Source organism: Acomys minous (assembly GCF_964271855.1).
Source record: "Acomys minous genome assembly, chromosome: 11".
In the NCBI taxonomy this organism is placed as follows: Eukaryota; Metazoa; Chordata; class Mammalia; order Rodentia; family Muridae; genus Acomys; species Acomys minous.
Genome location: NC_140492.1, coordinates 75486866 through 75502390, shown reverse-complemented (window position 1 = coordinate 75502390; position 15525 = coordinate 75486866). Strand labels below are relative to the sequence as shown.

Genomic DNA, 15525 nt, shown 5'->3' with positions numbered 1-15525 from the left:
CTGAGATTCCATCTTACACCCATCAGAACAGCTAAGATCAAAAACTCAAGTCACACCACATGCTGGCAAGGATGTGGAGAAAGAGGAACACTCCTTCATTGCTCGTGGGAATGTACAACTTGTACAACCACTTTGGAAATCTATCTGGTGCCTTCTCAGAAAACTGGGAACAGGGCTTCCTCAAGACCCAGCTATTCCACTTCTTGCAATGTACCCAGAAGATGCTCCTCCACACAACAAGGACATATGTTCAACCATGTTCATAGCAGCCTTATTCATAATAGCCAGAACATGGAAACAGCCTAAATGTCCCTCAGTCAATGAATGGATAAGAAACTGTAGTACATTTACACTATGGAATACTACTCAGCTATTAAAAACAAGGAATTCCCTAAATTTGTGGACAAATGGATGGAACTAGAAATGATCATAATGAGTGAGTTAACCCAGAAGCAGAAAGACTCACTTATAATTGGACACTAGCCCAAAAGGGATGTCCCATGAAAGACTTCACATACCAGGAGATTGGGATAGATGTGAGGACATCCTATTAGGACCTTAGGTGACAGAAGTATGGGAGAATGGGAAAATAGAGAGATCCAGAGGGTCCTAGAAACCTACAAGAAGAACATGACATGCAGATCTGGACCCAGGAGGTTCTGCTCAAACTATTGCACCAACCAAGGACAATACATGCAGTAAACATTGAACCCCTACTCAGATCTAGCCAACGGACAGGACATTCTCCACAGTTATGTGGAGAACAGGGACTGATTCTGACACAAACTCTGGTGCCCCATATTTGACCACTTTTCCTTGGTGGGGAGGCCTGGTGGCACTCAGAGAAAGGATAAGCAGGCTACCAAGATGAGACTTGATAGATAGCCTATGATGATATAGTTAGGGAGGAGGTCCCACTCAGTCATAGACCTAGGGGAGGAGAATAGGGTGAAAGTAGTCTGGGGTTTTATAAGAAAGCAGGCTGAGGAAGCCATGTGAAGCAAGCCAGGAAGCAGCACCTTCCATGACCTCTGCACCAGCTCCTCCCTCCAGGATCCTGACCTGCTTTAGTTTCTGCCTTGAATTACTTGGTAATGAACAGTGATGTGGAAGGTACAAGCTTGATAAACCCTTTCTCCCCAACTTGCTATTTAGTCATGGTGTTTCATCACAGCAATAGGAACCTTTACTAAGACAGAAAGAAAGAATTCCTTTCACCTTACAGTTTTACCACACGTGCCATCATTGAGGGAATCAGTACAGGAACTCAGTCAGGACAGGAACTTGGAGGCAGGACCTGATTCAGAGCCCATGGAAGAGTGGTGTTTATTGGATTGCTCCTCGTGACTTGCTCTGTTTGCTTTCTGATGCATTTCAGGATCACCTGCCTAGAGTGGCACCACCTCAAATAGACTGGGCCCTCTGATATTAACCACTGCTTAAGAAAATATACTACAGGGCTGGAGAGATGGCTCAGAGGTTAAGAGCACTGTCTGTTCTTCCAGAGGTCCTGAGTTCAATTCCCAGCAACCATATGGTGACTCACAAGCATCTATAATGAAATCTGGTGCCCTCTTCTGGTGTGCAGGTGCACATGCACAGAGAATACTGTATAAATAATAAATAAATATTTTTTTTAAAAAAAGAAAATATACTACAGACTTGGCTATAGGCAAATTTTATGAAAGTATTTTCTTAATTTGGACTGGCTTTTCCCAAAAAGTTGCTCATCTCTCCATATGCCCTGCTCCTGGGAATCTCAGCTAGAGTCACCTCTGTATCCTCCCAGGAGTCTACTGGGTTTGGGGCCTCCAGCTTGTCTCAGAGATGCTCCTCCCATTGGCCTCCCTTCCCTCTCCCAGCCCTCTCACCTCCCATCCCACCCTCTCTTTCCCAACCTGATCCCCACCCTCATTCACTTTCCCACCCCTTCTCCTGCCCAGTTCTCTCTCCTCATCTACTTCCAATGTCTATTTTATTTCCCCTTCTGAGAAAGACTCAAGCATCCTCCCTTGGGCCCTCCTTGTTACTTAGGTTCTTCAGGTTTGTGGTTTGTAGAATGGCTAGCCTGCACTATATGGCTAATCTCCACTTATAAGTGAGTATGTAATATGTGTGTCATCCAAGTCTGGGTTACCTCACTCAGGATAATATTTTCTAGTTCCATCCACTTGCCTGCAAATTACATGATTTCTTTTTTTTTTTTAATAGCTGAGTAGTATTCTGTGGAAGGAATGTGACCTTGTTTTAGGCTGGGCCCAAGGTGAAAGTAGTCTTGGGTGGCTTGACCCCACTGAGACCCCACTGAGATAAAGATCTTATATAGACTCAGAGAGAGGGGATGTTTCAGCCCAAGATAAAAGACAGGCATAGGCGATGGGTGCATTGGATTGCAAAAAGGACCATCTATTAGGAGAAAAGGGACCTTGGGGAATCGGAGTGGGAGAGATCAGAGGTTCCTCACCATGACACGGGGAGCAGCGGAGAAGAGGCTGGAGTTTGGGTGAGGAGTGTGTGGAGAAACCTGGAGAGCTACAGCAAGGGATTCGCCCAGCAGAACTGATACCAAGAAGGTTTCATTTTTGTTCTCCTTAATCTTTTTTCCCCTCCTGTTTATGATAGTCAGGTTGTAAGAAAGATACCCTTGTTTAATAAATTCATAATAAAGTTTAATTGTTAAGTACAAGAACCAAGTGTACCATTGTTTAAATGTACCACAGTTTCTTTATCCATTCTTCAGTTGAGGGGCATCTAGATTATCACCTGTTTCTGGATATTATAAATAATGCTGCTATGAACACAGCTGAGTAAATGATCTTGTGGTATGGTGGAGCCTCTTCTGGATATATGGCCAGGAGTGGTATAGCTGAGTCTTGAGGTAGATCTATTCCCTAGAGGTATCTGAGAAACCTCTAGATTGATTTCCACAGTATTTGTACAAGTTTGCCCTCCCACCAGCAGTAAAGGAGTGTATCCCTTGCTCTGTATCCTAGCCAGCATGTGCTGTCACTTGAATTTTTTTTTAAATCTTACTCACTCTGAGGGGTTTAAGATGGAATCTGAGACATTTTGATTTGCATTTCCTTGATGGATGCCTTTATCACAATTTTAAAGGCTTCCTGTCTAGGCTGTTTCTTTTTTCTTTGAGAGGGGGATGTTGTTGCAGAAGTCTTTAATGTCTCTCATTTTCAATTATGGGTTTTATAAGGAAGCAGACTGAGCAAGCCAGTAAGTAGCCTTCCATGGCTTCTGCTTCGGTTCCTTTCTCCACGCTCCTGCCTTGAGTCCTGCCCTGACTTAGAAATGGACTTGGTAAGGGCATTTGTTTCCTGATTCCCAGGGGGACTTAATGAACTGTCATGTGGAATGCTATCTGATTTCTCTTGAATTCTGTTATATATTTCTTTCTACACTTGTTGCCTTCATAGTACCTGGCCCAGCACCTGCTAGCCCTCCTTTTATCCCACTAGGCAATTCATAAAATGAGGTCTCTATATACAACCAAAATGTCAGTATAGATTGTCACAGGCCAAGTCTTCAGAGTTATTACTATCCATTCTGCTGTCACAGGCCAAGTCTTCAGAGTTATTACTATCCATTCTGCTCTTAACTCAGCTCATTGACTACTTTTCCTTCTCCCTTTTCCAGCCACATGGCATCTGTATTCATCTCTATTGTTACAGCTGCCAACTCTTGTTTGCTGTCTACCAGTACCCTCTGTGTACCGGGCATCTACAGGGATAAGTAGTAGAATCCCTTCCAGCACTTTATCTGGTTTATTTGTTGGTTCAACTACTGAGGGATTCTCAGTGGCTTTAAAGGACGCTGGTCCTCCTAGGACAGCATGCATGGCCTTGGTGATAGAGCTTGCATCATGACATACTGCTTAAGAACTCAGGGTTCTTAAGTTGGTAGAGTTTTGATTCGGTGACACACCATGAAGGTGTTTGTCTAGGAGTCCTTCAATCCAGCCTTTTATTGGTTAAGCTGTTTTTTACAGTCACTGGGGTAGAATTGGTTACAGATTCTACCTGTTGCAATGCTTTATATACCCCTCACAGTTGCTGTTCTAAGGCTGTACACTGAGCTTCCACTACTTTCACTGAGTGAAATCAAATATGGGAACCATTTGCTGAGGTTGTTTTTGCCATAGCTCCCAGATAAAGCCTTCCGAACTCCTGGTGACTTCTGAAAGAAAGTAGTGGGGCAAATAGCTATTAAGCCTGTCTTACAAGGATTTTAGCCAAGCATGGTGGCACACGCCTTTAATCCCAGCACTTGGGAGGCTGAGGCAGGCAGACTGCTGTGAGTTCGAGGCCAGCCTGGTCTACAAAGTGAGCCTAGAACAGCCAAGGCTACACAGAGAAACCTTGTCTTGAAAAAACAAAACAGCAACAACAACAACAACAAAAAACACAAACACAAAGAAGGATCTTAGCCTCAAAACCTTGTGAACCATTCTGCACCAACCACATATTAACATTGTTTATCAAGTTATACATAAGCATAGGCAAGATGGGGCATGAAAATCTGACAATATCCCAAGAGCCCCCAAAATGCCTGTCGCTCTTTTGCATTTACATGCAGACTGTTGTAGGATTTTGTCGGAACATATCACTATCATATGTGTTTACAAGACCATATAATTTTACAGCTGTGCCTGGTCGTTGTGTATTCTGGGTTCATCTCCCATCCTCATCCCTTTAGATGTACCTTTATGCCCCTTAAGATGCATTTCTAAATCTGAAAAACACCCAGAGGTTGGCATTATGTCATCTATATAATGAAACCTTTCGCAGAATGTGGCCAGGATAACAAAGCAAGGTCTTGGGTTACCATCCCATGACAAATAGTGGGACTGTGAATGTACCTTATGAAAGTACTCTGAATGTCCACTGTTGACAACTTCATATGAATGCAAATTGGGCTTGGAACTCAACAGATAAAGGAATACAAAAAAATGCGTTAGCAAGGTCTAATACACCATAGAAAGACCTCATCACTCATACTATTCAATAAAAAGAGCAATATTTAATACAGCAATGTTTGATACATTATGGAATTCTGAAGTGCAAAAAAGTGAGTCTTCTGCCTTCTCTTCTGCCCTTTTCCTTATGTTCATTTGTTTTATCCAATTCCAATGTGTTAGTTTTTGCTTTATCTTATATTTTATTTTCATCCCTTAGAGTCTATTTGTTTTCTAATGAGAGACAGAAAGCGAGTAGATATGGATGCGAGAGGAGGTGAGGAGGAACTGGGTGGTGTAGAGGGAGAAGCTATAATCAGGATATAACATTGAAAAGTCTATTTTCAATAAAAGGGAAATAATGTCAAAAGATATCAAAAATCTTCCCTTCTTAATAAAGAAATTCCAATTAATCCCTCCCCTTTAGGGAGGATCCCTGAGCAGGGGAAATAATGTCATTGTCCTCCCTTAAAGACCCCATATGAGGGATCAATTGTATCAATTTCTTGGGTCCCAATTCCATACTTAACCCAAAGTTGATGTCAATATTGAGTATTTCCTTTGCAAACAAAAAGAAGAGAATGATAAGGACTCCCATCATGGCTGCTTTAGAAACATTTACCTGGACAGCATGTAACTACAAGAGATGGGGGAAGGGGGATTTTCCCAACCAACAACCACATAGAGTAATTACAGTGAAGTTCATGGAGGCAGCTCATGATCTTTGAAATTTGATCATCAGAGGGGCAGAAGAATTAGTACACCAGTCCCAGGACATGAACGTACCATAGGAAAAGATGGGTCTACAGTATTCCTAAAAATGCTAATGAGTCAGATGAAAACATACTTGGGCTTGGACATAAAAGTTTGGGATGGGGATGCTAAAACCACACTTTGGAACTAACAGCTGGCCAGTGAGATGGTTACAGAAGTCTAAGAGATGAATGGTTTAAAAGAAGTTTCTAGAAAGAAAAATGTTACAAATGTACAGAGAAGGGACATTTCAAGAGGGACTGCCCTGTCTTCAAAAGAAAAGAAATAATACCTTCATGATTTTTGATGAGGATTAAAAGGTATTTAAAAAGTGTCACCTAAACCTGTAGTTACAAGGTGAACCTGTAGTGATCTTAGCACTGTACATGCTTTAAATTCTGCCTTTTCTTCTGTTTCAAAGTAAATTTTAACAATGTGTCAAGGTGATTGCTAAAATTTAGTCTTTTTTTTTTTCTAACAGGGAGGGGGAAATGTACAATCCAAGCAAAGAAAATGTTTAGTGACATGTACTGTAAAAGAGGGGGAAATCGTGAGAAATATAAACAAAATACATTGTCTCTTCTATTAAAGGGTAAGGACAAAACTCGATAAAATAAACTTGTGAGGCCACTTGACAGAAAATTAAAATCTCCCAAAGGCCAGCACTTTTTAAAATTAAAATGTGCTCAAAGTTGTATCCTCCCCGTCAAAAGTTGAACTTTGCTTATCAGGTGACCCGTTCTGAGTTTGCCAAGTATGTATGAGTGTGAGTATGAGTATGAGTGTGAGTACGAGCTCTGACTACTCCAAAAGGCAAGGGACCATTTTACATCAGGAGTAAAAACCCACCAACATCCCCAGTGCATGGTTTTGCATTATTTGACATGGTTATACATCCTCCTCCTGAAGCGATACTTTTTTTTGCTTTGCCAAAATATTTTGGATTGTCTTGTGACCCTAGACCTATTTATAATATGAAAAGCTACCCTACAAATGTGACGGGTAGCATCCCAGTATGGGAACTATCCATGCACATCATAGAACAGCCAATTCATATTAACGTCTGAACTTAAATTCCAGATGTATGAAACTTACCAGCAAGCCTCAAAGGACTTGGGAAGTGCTATGGTTACAGTTGGACTTCAGCCTACCTTAGAACAACCTCTACCTTAATGACATCCAAAGATGTGGGTGTTTGTTTTGTTTTTTCAATTGTACAAAAGCAAACAGTCTCCGATGGCAACAACATTCATCAAATCTGGCCAAATGCTGCAGCCAAAAGAAACCTAACTAGAAGTATAAAAATTTTAGAACAAGCTAAATTCATTGCAAATGAAGAAAGACATTACTTAGAAAAAGAATCAAAAATAGGACATATAGAGTAACTGTAATTCTGAGAGAAGACAGGGATACCAACTTAAAATTGTTTACTGAAAGAATGGGTTAAAAATGTGAACTAAGACCCTGGGAGCAGCTCTCCTGCCTTGGCCCCTCACCCCTGAAAATGTATGCCTGCTCTATCTGCTCCTTCATCAGGAGCGCCACATGTGCCAACAGATGAGGGCCCCGTAGCTTGAAAGTCCAGCGGCCTCTAACCTCCCTTGTCTCCAGCCACAGCTTCCAGACCAGCGCCATTTCAAGGGGCATCAACACAGCTGCCAAGTTCACTGCAGTGGCTGGCTATGGGACTGTTGGGACTGTGTGGGAGCCTCATCATTGTCTATACCAGCAACCCTTCCTTGAAGCCACAGCTCTTCTCCTACGCAACTCTGGCTTTTGCCCTCTCAGAGGCCATGGGGCTCTTTTGCCTAACGGTGGCCTTTGTCGTCCTTCTAGCCATGAGAGGCAGCTGCCTCCACTGTCTCCACTTCCACCTCCCATAGTCCTTTTGTGTCCCTTCTGCCCTATATGCTCCTTTTTCTGTACCTCCCCAGAAAGTCTTGGGGAAATGCTTGGCTCAGGGTTTGACAGAGAGAAGACAAATAAATACTGTATTAATAAGAAAAAATGTAAGATAAGCCATACAGGACTAACCCAAACCCAGAGGTGAAAAAGAAACTGTAATTTAACTTACAAGGATTGTTGACAACTTCAGCACCAATGGAATCTCAACTGCCAACATTCTAGTGTAGAGGCTAGTACTAATTATCTGTGGAAAACTTCAACTATGGAAAATAATAGATGGAACACGTAACCTAAGATATTGTACTTTTAAGAGCCTACATTCCCCCCAATTAAGTGAATATTCAAGGTTATCTCAGACAGCAGTCAGCTAAGACTGGGGAGGTCCTGAGCAACACTCATTCAGCCTGTGGGAACCATGTGGACAGTGACACTGCAGTGCCGTTTTCTTTTCTGACTTGAAACAAGGAATAATATCTGGCTAGGGAACCCTAACTTCTCACAAATCTGGCCCCTCCTTTCTACACATCACTAATATCTGATGCACAGAAAAAGCTATTCTGTTAGGAAAGAATTCAAAATGACATCATTATCTGATTTCTTCTGCAATGTGACAATTCATTTACCAACCCAAACTGAAATCTGGTGCAGTACCGGTAGGATAAATAATATGTACAAAAACCTTGATAGTGAAGGTCAATCTTTCCTAGAATTAAAGCTAGCCATTGTACGTGAGGTTAGACTATGAAACCAAGCTGGTTAAAGGAAACCTACAATTAAAAGATAACGAAGGAACCAGCCTGGCAGAGGGTTGGGGGAGATGGTTAAAATGCCTGCTTCCTTCATCTGTTGCCTTTACTTCTTTAGGCCATAACACCTTATCCATTTTTTTCAACAATGGGTCTAATATAGGTATTTGATGTGGCATGTAAATGGTATATCAGATACAAGGGGCATGATGTATAGATTTGATGATATAATCCAGAGATGTCTTCCTTAGAGGTTTTATCACCTTTTCCCTTCTCCTGAAGCCTTCTTTCCTCTCTATTCAGCTTCATTTCTAACAAATCCTAGGAAGAGTCATCATAGCATTGTAGTGCATCAAACAATATGTAGCTTCTTTATGAATAAAATATGTTGTCTGGCCAATAAGAACTGTGAACTCAGAAAGGGAAGAGGAACTGGCGGAGGAGGGGGGAGGCTGGAGGATGTGTGTGTCCATGCTAAAAGATTCAACACTACCAAATGGACTTCAGACTATGGAAGACCTAAGCCAAATTATCTTGGGCTTTTAGTCTGCTCTTTGTGCCATCTTTTCACATCATCACCATGGTGTGGATGAATGTCCTGGGAGATGCTCTCAAGAGCATCAGTGCTGAGAAGAGAGGCAAACGTCAGGTCCTCATAGGCCATGCTCCAAAGTCATGGTCAGGTTCCTAACTGTGATGGTGAAGCATGGCTACTTTGGCAAATTTTAGATCATTGATGACCAGAGCTGAGAAAATTGTTGTGAACCTCACAGGCAGGCTGAACAAGTGTAGCATCATCAGTCCTAGATTTGATGTGCAACTCAAGGACCTAGAAAAGTGGCAGAACAATCTGCTCCCATCCATTCAGTTTGGCTTCATTGTACTGACAACTGCAGCTGGCATCCTGGACCATGAAGAAACAAGACAAAAACATACAGGAGGGAAAATCCTGGGATTCTTTTTCTAGAGATGTAACATAAATAAAAAGCCATCCAGCACTGAGAGAGAAAGAAATCCAAGTCTGAAAATCTATCCTTAGCAGTCCACTAGCTTTCACCAACCCAAAAGCTAAGAACGTTAACAGCCAGCATCTAAAACTGACAGCAGAGTATTCCTCATGCTGCTGTTGCCTACCTACACAAAGACCACATTTTATCAAATTGGTTTTGTAGCTTATAAAAATCTATAAGCACTTCCTCAGTGGAAAATGTTGCTTGGGGAAATATGAATTTGTGTTCCCAAGCCAAGCTATGGTCACATGTATTTGACATAATACATTCGTATTCCCTAGGAGGCCAGTGTTTTTGCATTAACACTAGGTAAAATATTGATATCTGACACTGATTATTTAGGTATTGTCACTTGAGAAGGAATAAAACAACTTGTCAATTATGTTATTAAGATTTTCTTTCAATTACATGATGATAGCCCATGAAACTTCAGCCCTACACAAAGAACTACACAGGTAACTAAAGAATGCTAAGAGCAAGAGAAACAGTCTTCCCCAGGGAAGAGAACACCAATTGATTATCAATACCAACCGGCCGGCCTTGAATACATACGAATAACACTATACAGGCTGAGGTTGTATTTATGTAGGCGGGAACATATATGTGGGTATATGTATATGTATTTATGCATGTAACAATGGGGGAAAGGACATGAATTTAAAAGAGAGCAAGAGAGGTATATGAGAATGGGGAGATGACATAATTAGATTCTCAAAAAATTAAAAAAAATTTAAAGACTTTAGAACTTCAGCCAGGCATGGTGGCACACGCCTTGGGAGACAGAGGCAGGCGGATCACTCTGAGTTCGAGGCCAGCCTGGCCTACAAAGTGAGTCTAGAACAGCCAAAGCTACACAGAGAAACCCTGTCTCAAAAAAAAGAAAAAAGAAAAAGGGGGGAAAAAAACACACACTCCATCTTGTGTGTTATAGTAGTATTTGTAAGTACTATATTTATTGAATGTAATAAGATGAATATCTTCATACCAAAACAAAAACAAATAAATTATAACTAATTTTACCCCTCTAAGTGGGGAGTTACTTTGTGAGTCTCAGACCAGCCAGAGCTACAGACCTTATCTCAAAAACATTTACTTACACAAACAAAAAAATAAAAAATAAAAAAATAAACACAGTGCTCTCTTAGGAGGAGGATGTCCTATTAAAATCTTCCTACAGTTGGGTGGGTGAGGAGGCTGCACAAACTTTTGCACCAACTGAGGACAATGCGTGCAGTAAACCTTGTCCCCCTGTTCAGATCTATCCAATGGACAGCTTATTCTCCACAGTTGTGGAGAGAGTGGGCACTGCCTCTGACATGAACACTGCTGCCCCTAATTTGATCACTTCCCCTTGGTGGGGTGGGGGTGGGGAGGACAGAAGAAGGGGAAAAAAGCTATCCAAATGAGAGCTGATAGGCTGTGGACATATGGTGAGAAAAAAGGTCCCCTTCTGTCTGAGGTCTACGGGAGGGGAATAGGTTGGAAGGAAGGTGAGAATGGTAAGGTACATGTGAAGGGGATAACAATCAGAATGTAATCTGAATAAATTATAAATTAAATTTCTTTTTAAATCTTCCTTCATATTACATAAAATTTTCCAATTGGCAGTAGTAATCTACTACTACTATACTGTGAAGTCTGCTTAAATCCAAGCATGGTAGAACATGTCAATAATCTAAGATAATTCAAGGTGCTGTCTCAACTACAATAGAACAAAACAAAACCCTTAGGGAAGAAACCTGAAATCTTTTTATTCAACTGCTTCCCTAAACAGTAACTGAAAGTCTTCACATGAATTCAGTTATTTAACTGACCACAAATTTTTTACTACTGATTTAGTCTTCTTTAGGAGTTACAAAAACAAAAATAACACCACAAAAAAACTTAGCACTATTAAGATTAATACTTTTATACAATTAAATCTTAATCACTAAATTTCTTCAGCACTAAAACATGTGCTTTGCTTCATCTGAGCACCTGAGATTGAGGGATGCCCTAAACTGGTCTCCATTTGCTTTATCTCCAGTATTTGACTGCTAGAATCCTATGGCCTGAGGCTGTTCAAAGCAGGGTCTTTCCTTTTTTCACTTCTATTTTTGTAACCATCTCGTTTGATTCAGTTCTCTTCTCCTCCTCCCCCTCCTCCTGTGTCCACTTTTCTTACTTTTTTGACACTTAGGTTCACCAAAACAGTCTTGCCTTTATATGAACTTGAGCTCACTTCCAAGATCAAGGACAATACTTGTCTTTATCACTCTACAAGTAACTCAAGTAACTTGTTGAGTTCTGTGCAGTTCTGTATTCTTCATCCAAAAATATTAGACACAAACCTTTCACTCACCTAATACCTTTTTATTTCATAGTGAAATCTTCACAGCTTGGAAAATATTGGTGTAAGCCACATGCAGGGAGAAGGGTAAGTTGGATACTCTTGGAACCAAGTCACCAATCATTTCTTTATGAGGAGGACCAAGAAGTGAGAAGCACAAGCCATGGCCAGCTAGGGTTCAAGCTCAGCTTTTCCTGGCCCGCTCAGTAATGCTGGTATCAAAAATGCTGGTACAATTAACACAGAATCTATAAAACAACAGCCTGGAAGCAGAAATCAAGCTTGCTTTTATATATACTATTCATACAGTTTTTTTAAAGTGACTATTTGTTACTGAACAAAGATAAAATAAAACCACTGTCATTAACACCCACATTTGGTGGCACACAGATTACTGCCCAACTGTTACGTGGGATTTAGCTGGTTATCCTCTTGAGAAAAGACAGTTGCTAGATCTTCTAAGTTAGGAAAGATAAAAAAAAAAATAGAAAGAAAGAAAGAAAGAAAGAAAGAAAGAAAGAAAGAAAGAAAGAAAGAAAGAAAGAAAAAGATCTATCCAGCTTTTACCACTGGTTTCATAAACTTGCAAGGGAGAACCTAAGGCAGTTTTTTAAATTATATAGAAAATGAGATGGGAATCTTGTTTCTTAGCTGAGAAGCTTGTATCAGGGATATAAACACAATAGCAACCAATTTATATCCAGTGGTGGTTTTTAAAAAGTCCTGTCTCCACTTCCCACCTTCTGGTAGAGACATGCTGGGATTACAGGCACATACCACACTGTCCAGCTTTCTACACAGCTTCTGCAAAATCCAAACTCAACTCAGGAGATTCATTTTCCCAGCCTTCTAATAGGGCTTTTTAATTAAGTAAGGAGTTTCTCTAACTCCTCCATTTTACAAAATGGTGGAAGGAGAGAACAAACTCCTAAATTGTTCTCTGACTACACGCACCCCATCATGCATGTGTGCATACACGCAAACACACAGGTTCACATAAAATAAAGTTTTTGGGAGAAAAGAATTTTCACTCTTTGGCAACTTTTCCAAAGAATATTAACTTTAGAAATTCCCTTCCTGAGGATTCCCTGCATTTTAGTAAACTCAGTACTAACTATTACTCACTCATATACCTCTCAGTTCTATAGTACACTTTATCTATTCCTTTTCATGGTATTTGTAGTTCAGAAAACATGTACATCTTTCCAAAATATGGAGGCATTACAGCTAGCCAAAAGCTAGTCAAACAGAAGCAATAAAATATATTGGTACTTACCAGAAAAGAAAAATCAGTGTCTGCTATTCTTCCTGACAATAAATATCATAACTCTGCATACAAATACCTAAAATGTATTCTTATGAAGAAAAAAAAAACTAGAAAAGATTCCCAAAATACTTTCCAAAATCCTTTCAAGTGTGCTACAAAACTGTATCATCTTAAACATATCTTAAGACCCCATTTTAAAAGCTAACATGATTTTAACCAGAAACAGTTCGGTGCTGACAGAACCTACAAATGCGCTTATGAGTGTGACCTAAAGGCATGAAGATCAAGCCTATTAAAAGTGGTTTTCAGGGGTTGAAGACTTAGCTCAGGGGTAGAGCGCTTGTTAAGGTCCTGGGTTTGGTCCTCAGCTCTTGGGGGGAGGGGGGTTTGGTGTTCAAAGGTGCTTTAAATTTTCAAATGTAATTTCACATGCATTTACAATGTATACTATTTCAATTTGCATTGAAATCAGTCTATTGGTAAAGTAGCTTGTACTTAAAAACCAAACTAATTCCCTCTTTATTCACCAGTCAAACGTTGGGTATAATAGTTCTTTAAATGATTAAATCTAAAATTATAGGCTTGGTTTTCACATCCAGACTACAATGCCTTTGATCTTTCCCAATGCTTATGTTACAAAATCCTGGAAAGTTACACACAGATCCCTAAACAAATGCAATAAATTTATTTAAATTATCAAATAATAAAAATTATAAATTCTGAAAATCAGCAACCAAATAATTAAGGCCATTAAAGTATAACAGTGACCTACTAGGACAAGAAATTTTACTTTTGTAATTTTTATTAAAATATAGTCACCAAGGGTCATATTTGAAAATCTCTGAAACAAATTTCTAAGACAATTTCCTAGTCTACTTCCTGCCACTTTCCAAAGAAAAATCTGCTTTAAAACTGATGGTTTATATTTGAAAGAAGCTCCATTAATGCTAAAATTTCATCAATTAATATACCTTAGATTACCATATATAATTGTTACATGCAAAATGGATTCTGCTTTGGATCACTGTTAATTGACTCACAGATTCCTGCTAAGATCCACAATCACTAAAACAAGAAAGGATTTTTGCTTTTGTTTTTGTTTTTGTTTTTGAATAGGCTGGGCTCTCTGACAATAGGCTTGGGTCGAGGGGAGGATGTTCACAGTGGCATAGACTAGAAGACATGAGAACAAAGTACCAGATCCTACCGAAGCCTACCAAAAGCATTCCAACACTTACTAGCTTCCAAGTATCACAAGACACATTGTTCAAGATGGAAAAGAAAATTATCAGACTGATACTCACATGGTGCGTTCAATTCAACTTAATCTTTAACCACTAAAATACTAGCATAATACCTCAGGATAATATTTTAGGCCTGTTTTAATAAATTATACATGAAAAATGTATGTGTGTGTGTTCTGTGTTATTTTTAAATACTTAGAACATCTTTGAGGGGCTAAAATAGCTCAAGGGTTGAAAATGCTTGTCAGAGATCCAATCCCCTGGAATCTACATAAAGTGAGGCCATAATTTAGCCTTGGAAAGCAGAGGTAGGGGATCTATCTCTGCACCAAGTTGATCGGCAAGTCTAACAACATCAGTGACCTCTGGGTTTCACTTAGAAACTCTGTCTCAAAAGTATAAATTTAAAGAGCAATGAAGGGAGAGTCTTGCGCGCGCACACGCGCGTGCACACACACACACACACTCATGGAGAATGAAGAAACATCTTTGATAATTAAACTAGCTATATTAAAATTAGTACATTTCTGTTGGACATGGTGGTCCTGCTGTAATTCTGAAGCTATCATATGTTACACAGTGATACCGGTTGAATACCAGTAACAGTAACGATGACTAGGAAACTACCAAGAGTTGACTTTAAAACAGGTTTTAACTTAACTTGATCAAAACATGCCACTATGTTTCAAGAAAACTGTCCTTGTTATAAAAGTAACCAAAAACAGTTTAATAATCCAGTCTACTAATAACACTTTCCTTTTACTTTCTTTATAGGCAAAGTTTGAATGTCTAATTTATTATTGTGACAGTCAAATTTTGTTGCTTTAAATAAAAGAATAAAAATGTATTTTCAACTTCAGACATATTTTTGTTAAAGTGAAAGTGGAGTGAAATGGACAGAACTGACTCCTGTTGGTCTTACAAGACAAGGCAGAAACCAGTGAGACGGTTCAGCAGTGAAGGCACTTGTTCACAGCATGGTGACTGGAGGTCAACACCAGGAACACACAGCAGAGAACCAACTCCACAGTGTCCTCTGACCTCCACACAGGTACACACATATATATCCAAATAAAATAACAAATAAAAGTACCTGAAAGATATGGAAGGAAATGTTTCCAATACATTCAATGCAATTTACCAAAAGCTTCATAGAAAAATAAAGACGCCACAAACAAAAAAGGAATGAATACTTGAATAATTTGCAGCCCGTAACTATAAAAACTGCTAAAATGCCAAGATCTTTTTTGAATTATTACCTATCATGAAATCAAATCTAAAATGTAGTAACTGACACATTTCTTT

The 15525-nt window shown here is 39.6% G+C and overlaps 1 pseudogene across 1 annotated transcript; it reads left to right on the top strand.

The window, feature by feature from the left end:
* Positions 1 to 4366: 4366 nt before the first annotated feature.
* Positions 4367 to 10556, top strand: LOC311609399 (small ribosomal subunit protein uS8-like; annotated as a pseudogene). Its single transcript has one exon. The product of its transcript is annotated as a small ribosomal subunit protein uS8-like (transcript).
* The last annotated feature ends 4969 nt before the right edge of the window (positions 10557 to 15525 follow it).